The 24,110-nt window shown below is 41.0% G+C and overlaps 1 long non-coding RNA gene across 1 annotated transcript in view; it reads right to left on the minus strand.

The window, feature by feature from the left end:
- The window catches only part of LOC137322549 (uncharacterized), a 116,370-nt gene extending 99,374 nt beyond the window's left edge, over positions 1-16,996 (minus strand). The window contains exon 1 of the long non-coding RNA XR_010963168.1: positions 16,947-16,996. This is a non-coding gene — a long non-coding RNA (uncharacterized lncRNA). The remainder of the gene's footprint in view (positions 1-16,946) is intronic.
- Positions 16,997-24,110: the final 7,114 nt, after the last annotated feature.

The following is a 24,110-nucleotide window of genomic DNA, read 5'->3' on the forward strand; positions in this document are numbered from 1 at the left end:
GTGATCACATACAATCTGCACATTGATTTAATACTGTAGGAATGCAGAAGCTGAGATTCTGCTGTTTAGATAATATTGTACAGCTCCCCCAAATGATACTGGTGTACCACATGCTGTGCAATTTTGCTATTGATAATGGCATTAGCTGTGGCTCAATGGTAGCACTCTCATCTCTGCGTCAGAAGGTTGCGGGTTCAACTCCAACTCCAGAGACTTGGCATAAAATCTAGGCTGACACTTCAGTGCAGTACTGAGGGAGCACTGCATTGTCAGAGGTGCTGTCTTTTGGTGTTCATGCTCCACACGAGCCTCTTCTCACTCTATTTACTTCATCTCACCCTATCAATATATCCTTCTATTCCTTTCTCCCTCATGTACTTATCTAACTTCCCCTTAAATGCATCTATGGCATGGTGGGATTTGAATTTGCATTCTCTGGATTACTAATCCAGGCCTCTGGATTACTAGACCAGTAACATAACCAATAAACTACTATACCCAATTGCCTCACTTGGATGCAGTGCTGCCTCTGCATATTTCTATGGGACACCATGTTGTTCTCCAGCTGCCTGAGGGCAAGAAGAGTCCCCAGCGGAAAGCCCATCCTGCCAATGCAGGATACTTAAATAGATTGAAGCTTCCGACAACAGGAGGAGGTGAAAAAGGAAAGAAATGAAAAAGATCAAACAAAAAACTACATTAAACAAAATCAAATGCAACAAAAAAGCAACCCCACCCCAAAAAACAAACAAAAACATAAATCCCAGTTGCTCACAAAACAAGTCAATGTGTCCTTAAGAAAGTTCACTCTTGAAGGCCAGGAAGCAAGGATCAAAATGTTCCAGGCATTTGCACGCTTAGAGCGATAACATCACTTCATGTGAAATGAGGGGTAGGGAAGCCCCATCCTCATCTACAAAATTATTTAGCCTCTAATGGGCTTGCACAAACAACCGTGCACAAAATCACCACTTCCTGATACACTACTAAGAAGCCACTTGACCAAACGTCATTAAGAACATCGCCTGGCATTATGCAGTCAGAAAAAAACAAACCTGCCTGCTCAATCCCAGGTGTAAGATCTGTTCTTGGGTTTTTGGAACCCCCATATTCAATCTCAAAATTTACCCTAATGTAATGTAGTTAGATAAATTTACACAGTTTCAATCTTTACACAAATGGCAACAGAGAAAAAAAAATCTTCTGCAGCTCTAATTTTTCAGCAGGGTTTAAAGCATTGTTAGAGGTACAAACCTTTCAGGCTGTTTCCTCAGCAACCACCAACAAAATCACCACGTCCTTATAAAATATTAAAGAAACCATTTCACAAATATCATGAACACCCACCCCATTCACCAACACAAAGATTACTATAAACACGAATTCTGGAAAGTGTCTAAAATCTGATCTAACTCAACATACTAACTGAGCACTGCTTGTTTCATCATTCACTATCATTTTTATTGGAGAGGGTGCAGAGGAGATTTGCTAGAATGGTACCAGGGATGAGGGTCTTTAGTTATGTGGGGAGACTGGAGAAGCTGGGATTGTTTTCCGTCGAGCAGAGAAGGTTAAGGGGAGATTTAATAGAGGAATTTAAAATTATGAGGGGTTTCGACAGAGTAAATAAGGTGAAACTGGTGGGAGGGTCGACAACCAGAGGATACGGATTTAAGGTAATTGTCAAAAGAATCAGAGGGGAGATGAGGAGATTTTTTTTTATATGCAGCGAGTTGTTACGATCTGGAATGCACTGCCTGAAAGGGTGGTGGAAGCAGATTCAATAATAACTTTAAAAAGGGAACTGAATATATGCTTGAAAAGGAAAAATTTGCTGGGCTATGGGGAAAGAGCAGGGGAGTGAGATTAATAGGACAGCTCTTTCAAAGAGTCAGCACAGGCACAATGGGCCAAATAGCCTCCATCTGCGCTGGATGATTCTAATTCATAAGGTTGACCAATGTGAATTACTGAATGAGAAGAATATAAAGATGGAGCATGTAGCATCCTTTATGCATGGATTGTTGTTTGACAAATAGTGCTAATAAGGTCGATTATATTTAGCATTAAATGCATAAATTTTTCTTCAGCTCTCAAAATGCATTCTGTGCCTGGTTAGAAATACATGAATTTTTTCAGACAGAATTTTAAGGCAACCAGTTCTATTGTTAATACTTTACGCTCAGCTGGCTGCACAAATCTACATATAATAATTCTTTTGCAAGACCAAGTGTGCTCAGGTTGCATGCAGTTTATAAAATGTATCATTCTGTAGGAATGTAGTGATTAATTCATGGACTGAGAACTAGTTATGAATTTAAGCAATATGACCACAATGATAGCAGTTTAGAAGCGTGTTAGCAGGAAATGATCCACAGAAATTTGAATTGCGTATTAGAAGAGTATAGGAACATAGGAACAGGAGTAGGCCATTCAGCCCCTCGAGCCATTCAATTAGATCATGGCTGATCTGCACCTTGACTCCATTTACCTGCCTTTGCTCCATATTCCTTGATGCTCTTGTCTAACAAAAATCTATCGATCTCAGTCTTGAAAGCTCCAATTGTCCCAGTATCCACAATCTTTTGGGCAAAAGCATTCCAGATTTCTAGTACCCTTTGTGTGAAAAAGTGCTTCCTGATTTCGCTCCTGAATGGCCTAGCTTTAATTTTAAGATTATGTCCCCTCATTCTTGATTCCACAACCAGAGGAAATAGTTTCTCAGTCCCTACCTTATCAAATCCTTTTAACATTTTAAACACTTTGATCAGATCACCCCTCAATCTTCTTTACTCAAGAGAATACAAGCCTAGTTTACTTACAGTCATTGAAGTATATGGATTTCTATGACCTTAACATTTCTAGTTGAAAATCCTTCTTCTGTTTAGTAGATTTTGCCCTTCAAGATGCCTCAAACTGAAATGTAACCAACGGACTAAACAAATAAATCAAAGTCCTGAATCAGTGGGCTTCTCTTGCATTGAGCACTTGAAACACAGAGCTGGGGGTAAGTGTTGCTCATCTTATGAATAAAGGGTTAATTGCCAGTGTATTGTAGAAAATTACAAACTCAAATCAAAATGTTGGGTATGTGTCATTATGTTTCTATTCTGTCTCAATCCATTAATGTTAACAACTGAAAATTGGCAAATCAGAACCCATCTGTAATAATGCTGCTTTCACACTTCCTAATCGCATAAATGGCATTTAGCCAGCACAAGTGGCAAATGTTTTGTTTATGTATCTGTAGAGTGCATCAAACTTAATTGAAATGGCCCAACGTAGACTGTGATGCAGAGAACCTATTAGATAGTGTAATCAAAATGCATTGTGAACTTTTTGGCTTGATGATCTGACTGACAAGCATTTATAAGGTGGCATCAAGCTGTGGTAGATTTAAGGGAAACAGGGCTGGATGTCTCTCATTAGCCTGACTCCCGCCAGCATCCCTGAGCTGGCTCAGCTTCTAATCCTTCCAGCAATTGTAACCTGACCTGTCTCACAGAGGCAATCCCACCTGAGCTTTGTCCTATTGGATACCCGCACGTTCAAAGCAAGACTGCCAATCTCAGTATGTAAACAATTTTACAACACCAAGTTATAGTCCAGCAATTTTATTTTAAATTCACAAGCTTTCGGAGGCTACCTCCTTCGTCAGGTGAACGATGTGAAAATGAAATCCTCGAGATGAAATCGCATTTATAATTCACAGAACAATGCTTGGTGAGTACAGACAGTTTTTTCAACTGCCCGTTGCCAAGGCAATCAGTGTGCAGACAGACAGGTGTTACCTGCCAGGTCTCACAGAATATACAAATCACCAAAAAATCTCAAAAGATACAAATCTCAGTATGGAGAGAATGGACACTTAAGAAGGATGAAGAACATAAGAACATAAGAAATAGGAGAAGGAGTAGACCGTGTGGCCTCTCGAGCCTGCTGTGCCATTCAATCAGACCATGGCTGATCTTCTACTTCAACTCCACTTTCCTGCCCGATCCCCATACCCCTTGATTCCCTTAGAGTCCAAAAATGTATCTATCTCAGCCTTGAATATATTCAATGACTCAGCATCCTCAGCCCTCTGGGGTAGAGAATTCCAAAGATTCACAACCCTCTGAGTGAAGAAATGCCTCCTCACCTCAGTCTTAAATGGCCAACTCCCTATCCTGCGACTATGCCCCCTAGTTCTAGTCTCTCCAGCCAGGTGAAACAATCTCTCAACCTCTACTCTGTCAAGCCCCCTCAGAATCTTATATTTTCCAATGAGATCACCTCTCATTCGTCTAAACTCCAGAGAGTATGGATCTATTCTACTCAGCCTCTCCCCATAGGACAACTCTCTGATCCCAGGAATCAATCTAGTGAACCTTCATTGCACCGCCTCTAAGACAAGTATACCCTTCCTTAGATAAGGAGACCAAAACTGTACACAGTACTCCAGGTGAGGTCTCACCAAAGCCCTGTACAATTGTAGTAAGACTTTGTTACTCTTGTACTCCAACCCCCTTGCAATAAAGGCCAACATGCCATTTGCCTTCCTAATCACTTGCTGTACCTGCATGCTAACTTTTGGTAGTAGTGCCAAGTGTGTTTCTTGTACCAGGATACCCAAGTCTCTCTGGACACCAACATTTAATAGTTTCACACCATTTAAAAAATATTCTGTTTTTCTATTCTTCCTACCAAAGTGAATAAGCTCACATTTCCCCACATTATACTCTATCTGCCACTGTCATGCCCACTCACTTAACCTGTCTGTATCCCTTTGCAGACTCTTTGTGTCCTCCTCACAGCTTACTTTCCCACCTAGCTTTGTATCGTCAGCAAACTCGGATACACCACACTCGGTCCCTTCATCCGAGTCATTAATAAATATTGTAAATAGCTGAGGCCACAGCACTGATCCTTGCAGCACCCCACTAGTTACAACCTGCCAACCTGAAAATGTCCCGTTTATTCCTACTGTCTGTTTTCTGTCCATTAACCGATCCTCTATCCATGTTAATATGTTACCCCAAACCCCATGAGCCCTTAACTTGCGTAACAACTTTTTATGTGGCACCTTATCCAATGCCTTTTGAAAATCCAAATGTGCTACATTCACTGATTCTCCTTTATCTACCCTGCTTGTTACAGCCTCAAAAAACTCTAATAAATTTGTCAAACACTATTTCCCTTTCATAAAACCATGTTGACTCTGCCTAATCATATTATGATTTTCTAAGTGCCCTGCTACCACTTCCTTAATAATAGATTCCACCATTTTCCCGACTACTGATGTCAGGCCAACTGGCCCGTGGTTCCCTATTTTCTCTCTCCCTCCTTTGTTGAATAGCAGGGTTACATTTGCTACCTTCCAATCCACTGGGACCGTTCTAGAATCGAGGGAATTTTGGAAGATCATAACCAATACATCCAGTATCTCTGCAGCCACCTCTTTTAGGACCCTCAGATGTAGGCCATTTATAATGAAATTATAAGTGTTAATTTTCTTCAAATCTATGAATGAAATTAGAAAAAATATACACTAAAATGAATAAACTTGCGGCTGACTTGTCAGCTGTAGGATCATTCAATCGTCTGTGTGAGTTGCCACACACGTGGGTTGGGTTGGAACAGGGTCGCCAGCAGGAGTTCGCTTGGCACCACTACCATTTAAGGGGAAGCTAGATAAGCACATGAGGGGGAAAGGAATAGAACAATATGCTAATAGATTTAGGTGAAGGCGGCAGGGAGGAGGTTTGCGTGGAGCATAAACGCCGGCATAGACTAGTTGGGCTGAATGGCCTGTTTCTGTGCTGTAGTCTATATGCAATTCTACGTAATACCAGGAGTAACGTTGGAATTCCCAGCTTGAGTCAGCATTGCAAGTGGCAATTGAGTCGGTGCTATCAGCAGAAGTTAGGTAGATCATGGCTGCTTGTTCAAGTCAAGTTGGGGTTGTCAGTGGGCATCAGTATGGAGTCGGGTCAGGGCTGCCAGCTTATGTTGAGTTAATAAAGGGAACACAGCCACACCTACCCAACTCTGCTCTGTGGCTTTTCCACTTAAGCTACTGTGGACGGTTATAGAATCATGGAATCATAGAATGATACAACGCAGAAGGAGGCCATTCAGCCCATCGTGCTTGTGCCGGCTCTTTGAAAGAGCTATCCAATTTGTCCCATTCCCCTGCTTTTTCCCCATAGCCCTGCAATTTTTTCCCCTTCAAGTATTTATCCAATTTCCTTTTGAAGATTATCATTGAAGCTGCTTCCACCACCCATTCAGGCAGTGCAGGTTCTTTCGCCAACTACCTTAAATCTGTGTCCTCTGGTTACTGACCCTTCTGCCACTGGAAACAGTTTCTCCCCATTTACTCTATCAAAATGATTTTGAATACCTCTATCAAATTTCCTCTTAACCTTCTCTGCTCTAAGGAGAACAATTCCAGTTTCTCTAGTTTCTCCACTTAACTGAAGTCTTTCATCCCTGATACCATTCTAATAAATCTCCTCTGCAGCATCTCTAAGGCCTTGACATCCTTCCTAAAGTGTGGTCCCAGAATTGGCCACAATACTCCAATTGGGGCCTAACCAGTGTTTTATAAAGGTTTGGCATAACTTTCTTGCTTTTGTACTCTATGCCTCTATTTATAAATCCAAGGTACCCATATGCCTTTTTAACAGTATTGTCAACTTGTCCTGCCACCTTGTTTACATACACCCCCAGGTCTCTCTGTTCCTGCACCCCGTCTAAAATTGTATCATTTAATTTATATTGCCTCTCCTCAATCTTCCTACCAAAATGAATCACTTCACACTTCTGTGCATTCAATTTCATCTGCCATGTGTCTGTCCATTTCACCAGTCTTTCTATGTCTCCCTGAAGTTTGTTACCATCCTCCACATTGTTTACTACATTCTTGAGTTTTGTGTCATCTGCAAACTTTTAAATTATGCCCTGTATACCCAAATCCAGGTCATTAATATACATCAAAAATAGCAGTGGTCCCTACACTGACCCCTGGGGGACACCACTGTATACTTCCCTCCAGTCTGAAAAACAGCCGTTCACCATTGCTCTCTGCTTTCTGTCCCTTAGCCAATTTCATATCCACATAGCCACTGCCCCTTTAATCCCATGGGCTTCAATTTTGCTAACAAGTCTACAAATGTGGTATTTCATCAAATGTCTTTAGGAAAACCCCCATACAATTTCTGCCTCGTATACTTTGCACTTGGGTCCAGGTGCATGAGGTATAATTGCAGACACCAATTTTGTATGGAAGATCGCAGAGCTCAAACACTGAAGAAAATCTCTTCACAGCAAAGCCAACACTGAACTATTTCCACAACATTCAAGTGGGCTGTGAGTAGTACTCTACCAGGGGCAGTAGCAATTTCATAGTACAGATGAAAGGCATCTTCAGTGTGATGTTTACACTGCTTCTAGTGTGGGTGGGATTGGCATAATTCCAGTTGCGATGAACCTAGTTCTATCCTGACTTTATCCAAGTTATGATTGTGATGATTTTAGTTCCATTATGCACGATGCAGGCTCTGACCAGTTCTGATCTAAATTTGCAATTGGGGTCCTATTTATGTCATAGAAACTTGATTTCCATATTAAAAGGGGCCTATCGCCTGAAACAGGCAGGCGCTGCAAACACTCGGCGGTAGGCTCCTTTCAAAATGGAGCCGGCCCCAGTGTCAATGGGGCTGTAAGTCTATCGACCCCATTTTGAGGCTGTAACCACTCGGTTAATGCCAGGTGAAGGCAGTGAAAATTAACTCCACGGTGCGCAGGGTGGAAAGGAAAAAGGTGCAAATTTTCTTCACCAAATTCAATCGAGCTTTTACCAGTTGCCGTGTGCCCTCCAATATCTGTAACTTTCCTTGTTCTTGAATTGCCTCTAACTATTTTGTTGTCCATCTTATTACTATTTTGCTATGATATCATATTATTTTTTCTATATTGATCATAAAAATTTAATCAGCTTTGAATAAAAAATAGAGATGCAGCAGAATTGAACAAAAGTATTGAATAGCATTGGTTGATGTTGTCGAACTGATTCTGGTTAGTTGAAGTCGATTAAGGAAATTTTCAAAGCAATGGAGGGCAGCTGTCAAAATATAATGGAATGATAAATAAAATATAATCAAAGTAAATTAGATAAAAATTCCGTGCTCTAAAATCAAAGAAAAGAGTTATCGTCAGAGAGAAGGTAGTAAAAAATTCAGATGATATGTTGAAGCGAAATGAATATAAAATGGCAGCTGATAAATAAAAGTTGTGTTGGTCTTTTAAATCATTGATTATCCATAAATAAAAGTTTTGACACGTCCGACCAGGCTGCTCATGCTGTCTTTATAAGTTACCCAATAAACAAACCAGCTGTGAGCTGTGGTATATGATCAACTGATGGCTGAGGATCATGTGGTGTTTGCTGTTATTATGTCTTTTCAAGATGCAAACTTAAGTAAATCAGTTGTGAGCGGGGGAATAGTGGAGCTCATTAATACAAATTTAAAGAGTACAACTTAAGTATCCTGGTATATTCCTGGACTTTGCTGTGTTAGCTGTTTTCAGCAAAGCTGCTGATAGAGACTACAGTTGGTTTCAATGCCCCTGGGTTATGGTGCAAAATAATCAGCTAAGGCCACATTCTTGATTGATATCCAGTAATTCCTGCTGGAAAGTACGTGTGTGGATGTTTAGTGAGGACGTCATTGGGTTCAACTAAGCTGCCCCCATGGTTGAATGGTTGACGGCGCTTAAGCCTTGATTTTAATCCTTCCCGCCCAACAAAAACGCAGACTGCGTCGGGGTGGGGTTAAAATATCAACAGCATGGCACTCACCGCAGCCTCGCTGCACGTGTCCCGCAACATTTTAAGAAGTGCATTTGTAGGCGAGGATCTCATTGACATTCAAAAGTTGTGGTCTCATGATGCCATTCAGATCCCGACGCCATCTTAACTGGCAATAGCGAGGTTCGTGCCTGGTGCCGGCCTTACCGGGGAAACCCGGCACGGAGGATCAGCAGGCCCAGGAGAGGGCCAAAAGTGTTTTTACTGGTTTCTTCGGTGTTCTTGAGCGTCCCCTGCCCCGGCCTTCCCACAGTCACCGGAGACCCCCTTCACCCACCTTGCCGGGGACGGTTCTGCACTCATTCCGAACCCCTGCCCACCGGCCTGATGTCATTGATGTCGGGTTTGGGCAGGTTTATTTAAATGAGGCGCGTAAGTTAAAACGGGCTGGGCCTCACATTGACGAGCCGGGGCGAGCTTGACACTTGACCCATTGACCCCACACTTGTCGCTCACCCCGAGTTAAAATTGGGGCTTATAGTGTCTGGACTAATACACGAAGAACGGTCACTTGGGTGAGATAAGAGAGGGTGACTGGTGATCATGGAATTCTACTGCCGGTTTTAAGATTCTAAGTAGAGAATGTAGACAGGTCAAACTCGTTTACCTTGTCCAGAACAGTAGAACCAGAGGACATGGCCTGCACTGGAAGCAGGGTAAATTCAAAACTAATCTGCGGAAACAATGGCCTCGATATTAACCTCCTCCCCCACCCCCAACGACGGGTGGGAGGAAGTTGGGGTATTTATCCCTTAAAAACAATAAACGCGTCCCCAACCTGATGCTTATGTGCCCTTTGCTGTTTTTCGGGGATGGATTTCAATCCGTGAAAGTGTCCCGTCTTGGAGAGGCAGGACGCTTCATTATCTTATTTAAATCAGGCTCCCACAGTGCAATTGGGAGCCTGATTTAAATTTAACTGCTGCTGGCTGGGTTTCCCAGGGCTTGGGAAACCCGGCAGTGAAAGGGAGGCCCGAGTAGCCGGCTCCAGAAGGTAAGTACTTTTTATAGCACTCCTTGTGGGCCAGGAGGAGCAGAAATGCTCCCCCTGGTCTCTCAAGGAAACCTTCGGCCTTCCTTCTGCCGATCGCTGCCTCTCACTAGCTCCTGCCGCGATTGGCGACCTCCTCCGCGACTCCCGATCTGCAGCCTGCCCCGCGATTGGCGACCTCCCCCGCAACTCCCGATCTGCAGCCTGCCCCCCAATCGGCGACCTCCCCCGCGACTCCCGATCTGCAGCCTGCCCCGCGATTGGCGACCTCCCCCGCAACTCCCGATCTGGAGCCTGCCCCGCAATCGGCGACCTCCCCCGCAACTCCCGATTTGCAGCCTGTCCCAAAATCACAATTGCCAGGGACCGTCTCCAAGTGTCCCCGGCAATTGTGGCCTTGTACCGATGGTTTTCCTGCCCTGTAGCCGGCCAGCCTGTCAATTTGGCCAGCTGCCAGGCAGGAAATGGAAGAAAAAGTTATAACGTGGTCCTCCCGTTAAATTCTGTAGGACCTTAGCGCCCCGACCTTGACGAGGTTTCCCCGCGCTACCGCCCTCCCCACACCTTCCCCACCTTCCCGTAAATATCAGGGCCAATATTTCAGTGAGGAGTGGTCAATCTATGGAACAGGATCCCTGCGGAGATGGTGGAAGCAGTTAGTATTGATTCATTCAAATACAAATTAAATAGATTTCTTTCAGAAAATAACATTTTGGGATACAGCATATGAGTAATTTGAGACATGACATGTGGTAAGTGTTGCATGCTTGGGAGGAACAGGTGACTTTGGACCTATGGTTCCCAAAGCTCTCCACCACTGGGGTTTCTTTGTGCCATGTCTGGGTCTGTTGTAGACTAATTGATAGAGGTTGATTGCTATGATTATCGTTGGATCTGTGTGACTACCAGGATGGTAGAAGGCGAACTGGATGGATTTTGGTCTTTTTCGTCTAGCAATTCCTACGTTCCTGTTTATCGCAGAATTAGTTAGCACCTCAGGAAAGGAAAGCAGAATATTGAAGGGAAGAAAAAAAGTGTAGTTTATAGTATTGATGACTAAAATAAATATAAAAGGGGCATATAAAGCAGCAGTTGGAGGAGCTGAGGGAAGATCATTGAAGGCTGACAAAGAGAGGGGGTATAGTGGAATCATGGGAACAGTTAAGAGGCTGAACAAAAAAGGTCCAAAATATATTTAGTAAGTAGAGAGGGAGAGATGAAAAGTGGACAACGAGTACAAAATAAGTAGAATAGAGGATAAACTGGTTAAATTTTATTAAAGGAATAACAAGTGAAAACTGCTAGGCTATTAAAATAGGATCACAAGAATTTAACTGAAGAAGTAAAGAGGAACAGCCTAACAACATAAAACACAGTCCAGTAAGAAATAGCAACATAATGAAGCACTAAAAGAACACATTTAATACAAATAACAAAAGCAACTAATAAGGAAACAGATTTTAAAAAATCATCTTCAATGGGAAACCACGTTAATTATTTTACTTAATTGAAAAAGTAATAGGTTCTTATTTAAGGAAACTATACAACTAATTAATCAAATCAAATGTGATAATAAAAGAATTTATTCCTATCTTATAATGAAGCAATGATATCACTAGTTAATGGATTGAAATGTGAATTTAATATGCAGTTCAATAGTTTGCATGTAAAGTTAAGTAGAAAATGTTACTGTAGTTAAATCCTCTTAATGACTTTCATGATAGAATTTATATATAAGTTAACTTTTCAAAGTTTTGATGAAATTGGACTGTGAATATTGCAGGACAATCAACATTTCAACTCATACTCAAGACCAGCAAAGAAAACAGCATCAGAATAGTTAAATTTTAGTTTGGCTCTGTTGGTAGCACTCTTGACTTTAGCTTAGAAGGTTATAGGTTCAAGCCCCATAATCTAAATATATAACCTAGGCTGACACTCTTATGACTCCCTTTGGGATGAGATATTACACCTAAGCCCAATCTGCCAATTCAGGTGGGAGTTTAAGCTCCCATGGTACGATTCAAACAAGAACAGGGAGTTTTCCTCGTCAGTAGCTTGCACTGAAAAAAATATATTCATTGGTCTTTAATCTCATTGCTACTTGTGGTATCCATAGTCATCATAATGCTGGCCCTGAAAGGTCCAGTGAGTTTAGCAATATCATCTGAATATTTCAACTACTTTACCAGATCTCAGCATACTCTTAACACTGTCTGGCACTCTAATTCATGATTTGTTCATAGACTGTATTGAAGAAGGTGAGTGAGATGATGCAGCCCTGTTGGACACCTGTCTTCACTTTGAACCATTCTGACATCTTTTCTTCAACACTCGCACAAGTCTTTGTTCCCGAACACACCTTTAATAGTACGGTAATCTTTCTACCAATCTCTAGACATCTGGAGGCGATTTTCCACATGAATAGGCACAAAGGTCCTTTAGGCTTTGTTAGTGCCTTAGTTTACTGTCCTCAATAAATTAAGACACCCAATCAGTCCTCAGCCGTGATAATCATGTTTGACAACTTTAACAGCAGAAGAAAGAGTGACTTGACCCCTATAAGGCACGAGGCAGGCAATAATTGAGATGTGCTGATGAAAACATTAAAATCTAATGACACAGAAAACAAGAAAGGTGCAGTATACTGATGCAGAAGTGGCCCTCATTGTAGACAAAGTGCTGTCAAGGCTGACAGCAATCTTTGTTAAGGGAGGGCACCCCTCCTAACCACACTCCAGAAAACAAGTCTGGGAATAAATATCAATCATCAAGAATGCTATCTTGACCAACAGAAAGACTTGGTAAGACGTCTTATTAATACCAAGAAGACAAATAAAGAAAAGGTAGTGTTCAGCACTGGGCAGGACAACCAAAGATTCTTAAGGACTTAGAATAAATTGTAGGCACCAGGTCAAAAATCAATATTTTCTTGGGAGAACATGTCTGTAGACCTCCCTAGAAAGAAACTCTTGCCCAACAAATGCAATATGCCCACTTATAAATTACCATCACTGGTTCTATTCAAGCATAAAGGATGATTTCCTTGACCTCAGACAGATTGCTGGTATCCATGATCAGACGTTAATCAAGCACGGACTAAGCAGAATTCCTCAGCAGTAGGATGTTGGAACACGCCTGCAGCTTGTCCTTGAAGTCCTTGTGACATATTTTCATATGCTCCATTCTCAGGCATTGAGTCCTTCATTGTTTTTTATGGGGCACTTATCACCCTCATACTCCATCATCAGGAGCTGCCAGAGATACTCAATCCCTCCAACAATCCCTCACAACTAAATGAAACTCCTCAGTTAGGCTAGCCACCTTCCACCAGCAATGCTGTTACTGGAAGGTCAGTACAGAAAACACCTCCATAGATTCAGAGCCACAGCGTTTAATGAGGATAACAATAACACACATGTTGTGGCACATTCAGCACTCAGTCTGCAAACTCAGTGCAATGAGATAAATCACCATCTTTGCCTTTCTCCTCTCTGTTACTTGCACATTGGGCATAGAAGCAGCAGTAGGCTCAGGTAATATGAATGGATGTAAGTTTCAAAATTGGAGAAAAGCGACCTATCCTCTGGCAGGTAATTTATTTTATCTTGCATTTTTATATATAGCTTTGCCTTATTTTTCTTCCGAGCAGTTGTTTGAATGAGTCAGTATGTGTGACCTGTTATCACCATACTGATGTATGAAGTTTCTCATCTTGGCACAAGAGATTCCCTTAACTGAAATGGATGATAATCAGATGGTCTCTAACCTCCCATGTGAATTCAACCCCGTGCTTTAATCGGGCAAACTGTTCTTCGTCCTTCATCATCTGGCATGAGTGCATGCCTCAGCATGCTGCACAATTCGGCTGCGTCTTACTGTAATCCACCCTCTTAATTGTAGCATTAATATCACAGATAAAGGACACCAAGGTGTAGAAATTCTGGCACACCTATGTTCAAGCACACAGTGGGTACAGGGAATCCCTGTGCCTGAATAGTAAAGCCCAAGGTGCACCTGATATTGGGCATCATTTCCATCAAGATGGCGAAGCATGATGAGCCCACGAATTGCGAATGAAGATCGGGCCATTTCTAGTGATGCAGCGGCCCTCAGGTAAGTGAGGGGGATTGGAGGTCGGGACGATCAGAAATCAGAAGCCAGGACAGATGAAAGGCTGGAGGGGTATGATTGGAGGCCTGGTTGGGGGGAGTGGCAATAATCAGGGATGGGGCGGGAGGGGGAGGGGGTTGTGGTCTGCATTCTTTAAATGTGGGGTGGGATTAGCACTCCTGCTGCTGCTGGCACCAAATATAGTTAAGTATATTTCAAAAATTTACCTTGTTGGTAGCAGGCAGTCCCAAGGTCTGGTTTTACAGAGTGCAGCTGACGCTGGCGGCCTCAGGACAAACCAATCTTGCAGCAGGGATCTCAAACTGATGTGAGGCCCCTTATTTACACATGCCAATGGTCTAATGCCTGTTTCAGGGGGCACAGTGAGCATTCTGCGATGATTTTGTGTCCTTCCCCAATATGGCGGGCTGTGCACTTTCGGCGGGAAATGAGCGAGCTTCCTGCCCGTCATATTGGGGCCTTAGTCGGCCACTTAGCGCCTGAAAAACAGGTGCTGCACATCCAAATTTCTAGGCCCAAATATTTTCTCCTTAGTAGATTGTATCACCTTGTACTATGTTCTGTTAGCATCTGCGAATTGTGCAATGAGATCACGAGCCATCATTTTGTGCTGAAGTCAAAATTTTTCTACAACCATCATTACAGTCAGTTATCATTTTCAAATGCCAGAGGCAAAGACAACTGGCTGAGGATATAGGAGTCATGTGTTAACGATCCTGGGTATTGGGGATTCATATATAAGATTCTTCTTTGGGCATTGCAGTGAGGGAATAGAAGTATTTGTGATTGATGTATGTTATCAGATTGACTGTTGCCATTCTAATCTCCCTTTAAATTCAATCAATCACATCCCAGGCTCTGGGGAAACCTGCAACGGCACTAAATTGTAGCTGTTTTTCCAGCTGTTTATTTCCACATTTTCTCAGGTCGGTGCATCAGTCACCGTCTGAATGCAGGTGAATATCTTGCCTTGCCTAATACCCAAAAAGCTCCCTTTGTCCTCCTGCATTGATTGGAATGTCCCTGCAGCGAACAAATTCAATACTGCTGTGTTTTTTAAAGCCATGGGGAGAGAATTCTGAACCAGAATAAGTTAATTTGAGTCTAAAGTAGGGTGGTACAGAGTTGTACAGAAACTATGAGATGTGAAGGGGAGTTTTATCTTGGCAGTCCTGATGAGGTCGTTAAATTTATTCGCGCACTACAGACATGTCCTTGGAACTATGTTGCTGGCATTGACCTGCTCAACCACCTCTCTCTGGCTAATTTAATGGGGCACCTATCGCTCATCAGTGGGAAAGAGAACCTCCACAGCTTCAGAGAATCAGGAGGGCCTGAACAATGCCATGCGGCCTGTTGCTTTAATAGCCCACTGATCACTTTGGAAAAGTGCACCTCCCCTTTAAGTGCTGCAGTCTGCCTTTAAGTGGTCAGTACCCCATCAAATTTTCAGCCCTCCCTGTCAGTGAGTTGCCTATAAGGAGCACAATTAATGCTGGCAACTCGCCCGTTGTATTTAAATAAGGCTTGACTAGAAAATTGACCAGACCTCCTGTTGATGTCCTGCCCACTTCCCACCCAACTTACACTCCATATAAAAATCAACCCCTATATCTCTTAGCAGTTCCAAACTGTATGCCGTTTTGGGTACCCTATTATAAAAAGGATATTAAAGCCATAGACAGCGTACAGTGTAGATTCACCAGGATGATGCTAGATATAGAAAACTATCGTTATGAGAAGATTCTTGAGATACTGGGACTATTTTCACTGGAACAGAGAAGGCTAAGAGGAGATTTGATGAAGTCTTTTTAAAACTATGAAGTCTTTTGATAGAGTGAATAGGGAATGACTATTTCCTCTGGTTGGGGAGTCAGTGACAAGGGGGTCATCAATTTAAAATGTTCACTAAGAGAAAAGGAATTGTTGGAGCATGGAATGCTTTACCACAGGGAATGGTTGAGGCAGAGACCATTGCAACTTTTAATGGAAAATTGCAGGGGAAGGTACAGGGCTAAGGGGGGAGAGCAGGGCAGTGCACTAGTTTTGGATTGCTGTAGCAAAAAGCTGGCACAGACAAGGTGAGCTGAATTACCTCCTTCTGTTCCATAAACGTCTATGGTTCTACAGTTCTATGGTAAAGGAGCCTCCATGATTCAAACAACTACAGTAGTGGGACTTCCTAGATTTGAGTAAATATTAGTCACATTTAAAAACAACAGACTCGCATTCACTTTGGCGGAACAAATCACAGTGTTTGTTCGAAAGTAGATTGGCTCCTGCTTTGCAGTAGCTTTGCAAACAATTGACAGAACTTGAGACATTTGTATCAAGTGAAGCTTGGCACAAGATTCTGATGGTAGCTAGATTTTTTTTAACCTTATAATGACGAATGACTGGATTAAAGGGACCTCTACAATGCTAAAACAAGGCAGAACTGCTTAATTTTTGTCACCCAGTAACTGACTTAATTACAGGTTTCAACTCATTGGCACAAAAATGTTACCACCATTTTAAACCTACATCAGGAAATGCAAATTACCCAGTCCCATCCACTAAGACTTTCTGCAAAGAAATTCAAATTCGCGACAGGTAGGGCATTCATTATAATTCCTCAGCAATGAGTCATATGCCTGCTTAACGGAACAAACCCAGAAATTTTTTCATTAACCTCAGCACTCTTCAGTTCTCTGTAACACTCTGAAAATCTGGGCAGCGCGTCCAATTGCTTCTGAAGCTACACTGACTGTTCAACTATGTTGCATTTAGGTGTCCCTGCATCGTATTGAAGAGAATTCAAACACTTCCTGTTGGCCTAGGTTCATGCTCAAGGAATCGCAACGCATAATAGCTTTATGTACAACTTTATTAAGTCCGCATAAGCTACAGTAAAGTATCGTATACAACTAGATCTTAAAGCTAGACAACCCCCTCGTAACAGATCATAAAGACTGAAGTCGTACTCACGATCCGGGACACTCAGCTGGGTAAAGCAATCAAGATGAAATGAGCCATACTCCCAAAATGCCAGAGCACAACCAGATTTGCCACATTTATATCCATAAGTAAACAACTCCTAACAGACTTTAATTCAAGCCAGTGAATTACAATGAGACCCCACTCTTATCTATCCTCAAGGTTGTTACATTCTATTCCTTACATTATTCAATGGCTCATCTCTTCTTTCTCAGTACTTTTCCATTAACCCTAAACTAGCTTACCTCCTGTTAATTGTTTTAATTCTTACATTACTAAAAACTAGTCTTATCTATTCTAATGTTCATTACTACTGTAGGTTTATATTATGGCTAAACAAAAACTGCCACAGCTGCATTTACTTCTGTTTACTGTCTGGTTTGCCCGAGGATGTTTCCTCCCTTTTCAGCAGGCCTGTTGCATGTACTCACTTCTTCTCACTATATGCTAACTATCCCATCATACTTTGTGAGCCACTCAAGCTACCACAAGATCTAGCCAAACATAAAAATAAATTTAGAAACATAGCATAAAATACTAGCATATAAAATATTAAGCACTATTCAACACCTTCCCAGGAATACGAAGCAGTGGATTTGTACTTCAGCATCAAAGTACTTCATAAATGGTTTCCTCTGGCCATATTTAGTCCTTCTCAAAGACACACATACCAAAATAACACAGTTAGCTCAGAATTTTTCTTTAATGGCTTAAAAAAACCTGAAATAATAAAACCTTCTTATTTTGGATTATTTTTCCTATCCCTAGAACATCACAGCTGTTAATTGAAATGTTTTCTGTCTGGTTGCCTTGTAACACAGGTTGTCATGGTGCACTGCTGTTGTTCAGCAGGAAAATAACAACCCCGAAACTGCACCTCCTTCCCACACTCCCTGATCCTTTGCTGCCTGGTTGTCATGTGACCTGGGTTGCCCTGCTGCACTCGAGGTGTTGTAATTCTGCAGGAGTAGGGTGAAAACACAAAGTGGGTGAAATTGGCCATGGGCAGTAGAAAATCAATGAAGTTAATGGAAAGGAAAATCGGACCAGATGTATTATCACCCATTTTGCCCTACCATCAAAGACCAATTTTGACCCCAAAGAATTTGTGCCAGCAGCGATAAATCGCCAAGCTGAAGGCCCAAATGAAATTTCAGACTGAAGTTTCAGATCCCAGATATCAGGGCAGGCCGTTGTTGGAGAAAACTTCTTCCAGTCATTTCTAAAATCAAATTACAAATGTTATGGGTAAGGTTAATGATTTTTTTTACAACTGTGTCATTTGTTATGTGTCTGTTATGTTATGAGTGTTACTATTACTTGTACACTGTGACCTGATTGAAGAAGGAAAATGTCAGCTGAATACAGTGTGAAGAAATTAGTTGAGAAGTTTGATTGATTTGGTTTGTGGCAGTTGTTGGTTCCAGATTGTTAATTTTGAAAAAATATTGAGAAATTTGATTGGGTGGTTTCATGATGCTTGTTCATTGCTCACTCAAAACTTTCCTATCTGTTTCATGAATGGAACTCGTTTTTGATTGCTTCACATTTAGTCACTAGGATATTTGAGCCAATCAGCATAATTAACAACAGATATTAGTCATGTGAGCCAATCATGAATCTTTGCCTTATGCATGTCCAATGCTTTTGAGGTGTGACACTTTCAAGTATTAACCCTTTGAGAGATGTGAAACCTTGGATGCGTGCTTGATGCAAGACTTTTAATATATTGCTAGAAACCACTCTGGGGATGAGAGTTATATTAGGAAATGTGTAAAGGGCAGTTTGTGAAGTTAGTGTCCTGTTTACCATTTCTGGATGATCCAGAGAGTTGGACAATGATGAAGGCAGAAAATCCAAGCCTGGATATTTTGGAATGTGCTGCGGAAAATGAACGTTGGGTATTAGCTGGGAGGACAGAGCAATCAATCCAAAAATAATGGCTGGAAATAGCAAGAGGATTGAAATAAGCAGGGCATGTGGACCATGATGCTGAAGATCTTTAACTTCGCATGTGGTTGGGCAGGTAATGGAATGAGGCCCGACTGGGACAAAACACAAAATTGAGATGGTTTGACTATGTAAGGTTTGACTAGAAAAGTGACAATGGGCAGACAAATCCAGGAGCTGGCAGATGGACAATGTGACCCAAGTCCTTGTGGTTACACATAGCTTGGTTATGATGCCTGACTATAAAGGGCATCACAGCCATTTTGTTTTTCTTTTTACTGGTCCAAAGCCTGTGTGCTATCCATTCTAGTTTTGATGTTGGTGATGTGATTTATTTATGTAATTTTAGTAATAAATCAGTAGGTTTGGTTCATTATGGGTTACTCAATCATCACAACAGTGACTACACTTCAAAAAGTACTTCAATGACTGTAAAGCGTTTTGGGACATCCTGAGGTCATGAAAGGCATTATATAAATGCAAGTCTTTCTTCCTTTTCAGAGGATGGGCCTCTTACTTTTCTTTGTTATCTAAAGTATTCCAGTGGATGATGCCTAGAAAACAATAGGTTTGACATGAAGGTATTTTCATTGTGTCATCCATGTAGGATAGGTTGCTGTATTCAGAATGCGTGCAGTTGATAATTATTTGATATAAAAGCATGCTGCATAGGCGTGGAACAACACAGAATAGTAATGCATTATGTGACCACCATTCCTGTGGTGAGTTTATTTTATGATTATATCACATTCTATCAGAGAACAATAAATGTTGTTATCTATTTCCTGTGCTGGAACAGGGGACAGCGAAATAATTAAACAACGGAAGATAGCCACAGGTTTCAATCTGGTTGAGCCCTCTGATTTCAGAATAGAACCTGCTGAAGACTTCGCTGTAACCCTTTAGACAGCGCGATTGCTCATTGTGCTGCTTTCAAATTCAATGAGCATTCATTGAATAGAGCTCTTAGAATGCAGGACCCTATCGGGGATTAGTGCCCACTGGCTAGCCAGTCACACCATGCAAAATTCATAGTCTGTCTACTTACACTGAATACAGAACAAACCACTAAAATGAACAGCTGAACCTTTCAACTAAATTGTTTTCTTTTCATATCAGCTGTTATTAGGCAAGAGAAATTTTGTTCATCAACTGTTTGGTTTAGTTTTGTTGACTTCAATAATAATTTTAATAACACATTGCTCCTAATCTTAATAGTTCACCTCAGGTCAATATTGTGATGGATAATACATTATATAAATGTATTCCATCCAATTACTTACTTCCAACTCTCTTTTCAATTTCTGTTTGCTAAGAACATAAGAAATAGGAGCAGGAGTAGGCCATACAGCCCCTCGAGCCTGCTCCACCATTCAAACAGATCTAGACTGAACTTCAACCTCAACTCCACTTTCCCGCCCGATCCCCATATCCCTTGATTCCCCTAGAGTCCAAAAATTTATCCATCTCAGCCTTGAATATATTCAATGACTCAGCATCCACAGTCTTCTGGGGAAAAGAATTCCAAAGGTTCACAACCTTCTGCATGATGAAATTCCTCCTCTTTTCAGTCCTGAATGGCCGACCCCGTATCCTGGGATTATGCCCCCTAATTCCAGTTTCTTTAGCCAGGGGAAACAATCTCTTAGTACTCCAGGTGAGGTCTCACCAATGCCCTGTACAACTGTAGTAAGACTTCCTTACTCTTGTACTCCAACCCCCTTGCAATAAAGACCAACATGCCATTTGCCTCCCTAATTGCTTGCTGTACCTGCATGCTAACTTTTTATGTTTCTTCTACGAGGACATTCAAGTCTCTCTGAACACCGACATTTAATAGTTTCTCACCATTTAAAAAATATTCTGTTTTTCTATTCTTCCTACCAAAGTGAATAATCTCACATTTCCCCACATTATACCCTATCTGCCATGTTCTTGCCCACTCACTTAACCTGTCTATATCCCTATGCAGACTCTTTTTGTCCTCCTCACAGCTTACTTTCCCATCTAGCTTTGTATTGTCAGCAAACTTGGATACATTACACTCGGTCCCGTCATCTAAGTCATTACTATAGATTGTAAGTAGCTGAGGCCCTACCACTGATCCTTGAGGCACCCCATTAGTTACAGCCTGCCAACCTGAGAAAGACATATTTACTTCTACTCTCTGTTTTCTGTCCATTAACCAATCCTCTATCCATGCTAATATATTACACCCAATCCCATAAGCCCTTACCTAGTGTAACAGCCTTTTCTGTGGCACCTTATTGAATGCTTTCTGACAATCCAAATATACTATATCCACTGGATCTCCTTTATCTACCCTGCTAGTTACCTCCTCAAAAAACTCTAATAAATTTGTCAAACACAATTTCCCTTTCATAAAACCATGTTGATTCTGCCTAATCATATTATGATTTTTTAAGTGCCCTGTTATCACTCCCTTAATAATGGATTCCAGCATTTTCCCGATGACCGATGTCAGGCTAACTGGCTGGTAGTTCCCTGTTTTCTCTCTCCCTCCTTTCTTGAATAGCGGGGTTACATTTGCTACTTTCCAATCCACTGTGATTGTTCCAGAATCTAGAGAATTTTGGAAGATCATAACCAATGCATCCACTATCTCTGCAGCCACCTCTTTTAGAACCCTTGAGTGTAGGCCATCAGGTCCAGGGGATTTGTTGGTTTTTAGTCCCATTAGTTTGTCTAGTACTTTTTCTCTAGTGATATTAATTGTTTTAAGTTCCTCACTGTCATTTACCCCTTGGTTCCCCATTATTTCTGGTATGCTTTTTGTGTCTTCTACTGTGAAGACAGATACAAAATATTTGTTTAATGCATCTGCCATTTCCTGATTCCCCATTATAATTTCTCCTGTCTCAGCCTCTAAGGAACCAACGTTTACTTTTGCTACTCTCTTCCTTTTTACATACTTGTAGAAGCTCTTACAATCCGTTTTTATATTTCTTGCTAGTTTACTTTCATATTCTATTTTCTCCCTTTTAATCAATTTTTTGGTCGTCCTTTGTTGGTTTCTTAATTTCTCCCAATCCCCAGGCTTATTACTCTTCTTGGCAACATTATAGCCCTCTTCTTTCAATCTAATACTCTCCTTAACTTCTTTAGTTAGCCACGGGTGGATCATTCTTCCCATGGAATTATTATTTCTCAATGGAATGTATATTTGTTGAGAATATTGAAATATTTCTTTAAGTGCTTGCCATTACTTTTCAACTGTCAAACCCTTTAATTTAATTCCCCAATCTACCTTTGACAACTCGCCCCTCATACCTATTTAATTGGCTTTATTTAAGTTTAAGACACTAGTTTCTGACTTAAGTACATTACTTTCAAACTCAATGTGAAATTCTATCATATTATGATCGCTCTTCCCCAGAGGTTCTTTTACTGTGAGATTACTAATTAACCCAATCTCATTATGCAATACAAGATCTAAAATATCTTGTTCCCTGTTTGGTTCCATTATGTATTGCTCGAGGAAACCATCTTGAATACATTCCATGAACTCGTCTTCTAAACTACCTTTGCCAATTTGATTTGCTCAGTCTATAAGCAGATTAAAGTCCCCCATGATTACAGCATTCCTTTTGTTACAAGGTCCTATTATTTCATGATTAATACTCTGTCCAACGGTATAGCTACTATTAGGGGGCCTATATACTACACCCACCAATATTTTCTGTCCCTTGTTATTTCTTATTTCCACCCATACTGATTCTACTTCCTGATCCTCCGAACCGAGATCCTTTCTCACTACTGTCCTTATGTCATCCTTTATTATTAGGGTTACACCCCCTCCTTTTCAATTCTGCCTGTCTTTTCTAAATGTAATGTACCCATGAACATTTAAACCCTCTATGATACAGTTATTTATGGGGTATTCCTGTGACAAAGGTTCAGTCTTTTCCTCTGGAAACACATGATTTAGCATGAAAGAAAAATGCAGTATGAAGGAACACATTTCACTCCCCGAAGGTTGATTATGTAGTTTCCAGAAACTGTCATTCCAAAGAAAAGTAGATTCATCTCCCAGATTCAATTATGGAAGAACCAATGCTATCATTTCCTCTTAATAAAACAATTTATCTTGTGTTGTGACAATCAAAAATCCCGGCCCCTAATGAACAAAATGTCAACCAGTTGTTGGTATTAAGGATAGCTGTAATGTTTCTCTAGGTCATGATGAAACAATCTACCAAAGGGAAATTAAACACCAAATGCTTATTGTTTGCTAAGACCTATCTTATCTATGTTCACACTAAATTTATGGCTTTAATTTACACTTAATGTAAAATATAATTTTGCTGATTTTAATATATTGCTTGTCTTTAATAAATCAGGAGCTATTCTGGTGTCATCTTCCAAAGCAATCTTTAGTTCTAATGGAAATTCAGCTAAATCACCTTATTTAATGTTTGGAATAAATGTGACATATATGTGACATTATAATACATCAAGAGAAATTTGATACAAGATTAAATATCACGAAGCTTGCAGGTCTTTGGTGATGAGCATGCACTGAGTGTGAATGTTTTACCAGTAAGTGACTGATAATATAGTAGATATTTGAAAATAATCAGTGTACCATTCCCCGATGTTTATGTCTCAACTTTCTGTCACTCTCACTAAGAGAATTTATGGAGGATATTATAAGAGAATCCATGAGCTCATAAGGCAGGTGTCGGATATAATAGGAACCTAACATCAATACGATGCAATTAACCATCATTTCAGAGACCATAGAGATAGCAGCAAGGGTCAGAAAAGGACAAGATCAGACCACACATGAAGAACAAAGGGGCAGTACTGATTTATTCTGATTAAATGATCACAAAAATCAATCCCAAATTTATGAATGAAACTTGTCATACCGTACAATCAACATAAGTCAGTAAAATCACATGGAGGGTGACTTAGGATCATTGGAGAACAGGGAAGGGGAGACAGGCACAATTGTGTAGGGTAATGACATTTTCAATATTAGCAGAAATACACAGTTTCTAAGAACCACTGTTGAACAAAATCAACTGCAGTTTTTTTTTTATTCGTTCACGGGATGTGGGCATCACTGGCGAGGCCAGCATTTATTGCCCATCCCTAATTGCCCTCGAGAAGGTTATTTCATGGAAAATATTATTCAGCCCATGAGATACCATCAATGAGTTACAATTTCCACAGGTGTCT

The sequence above is a fragment of the Heptranchias perlo genome, chromosome 6, assembly GCF_035084215.1.
Source record: "Heptranchias perlo isolate sHepPer1 chromosome 6, sHepPer1.hap1, whole genome shotgun sequence".
In the NCBI taxonomy this organism is placed as follows: Eukaryota; Metazoa; Chordata; class Chondrichthyes; order Hexanchiformes; family Hexanchidae; genus Heptranchias; species Heptranchias perlo.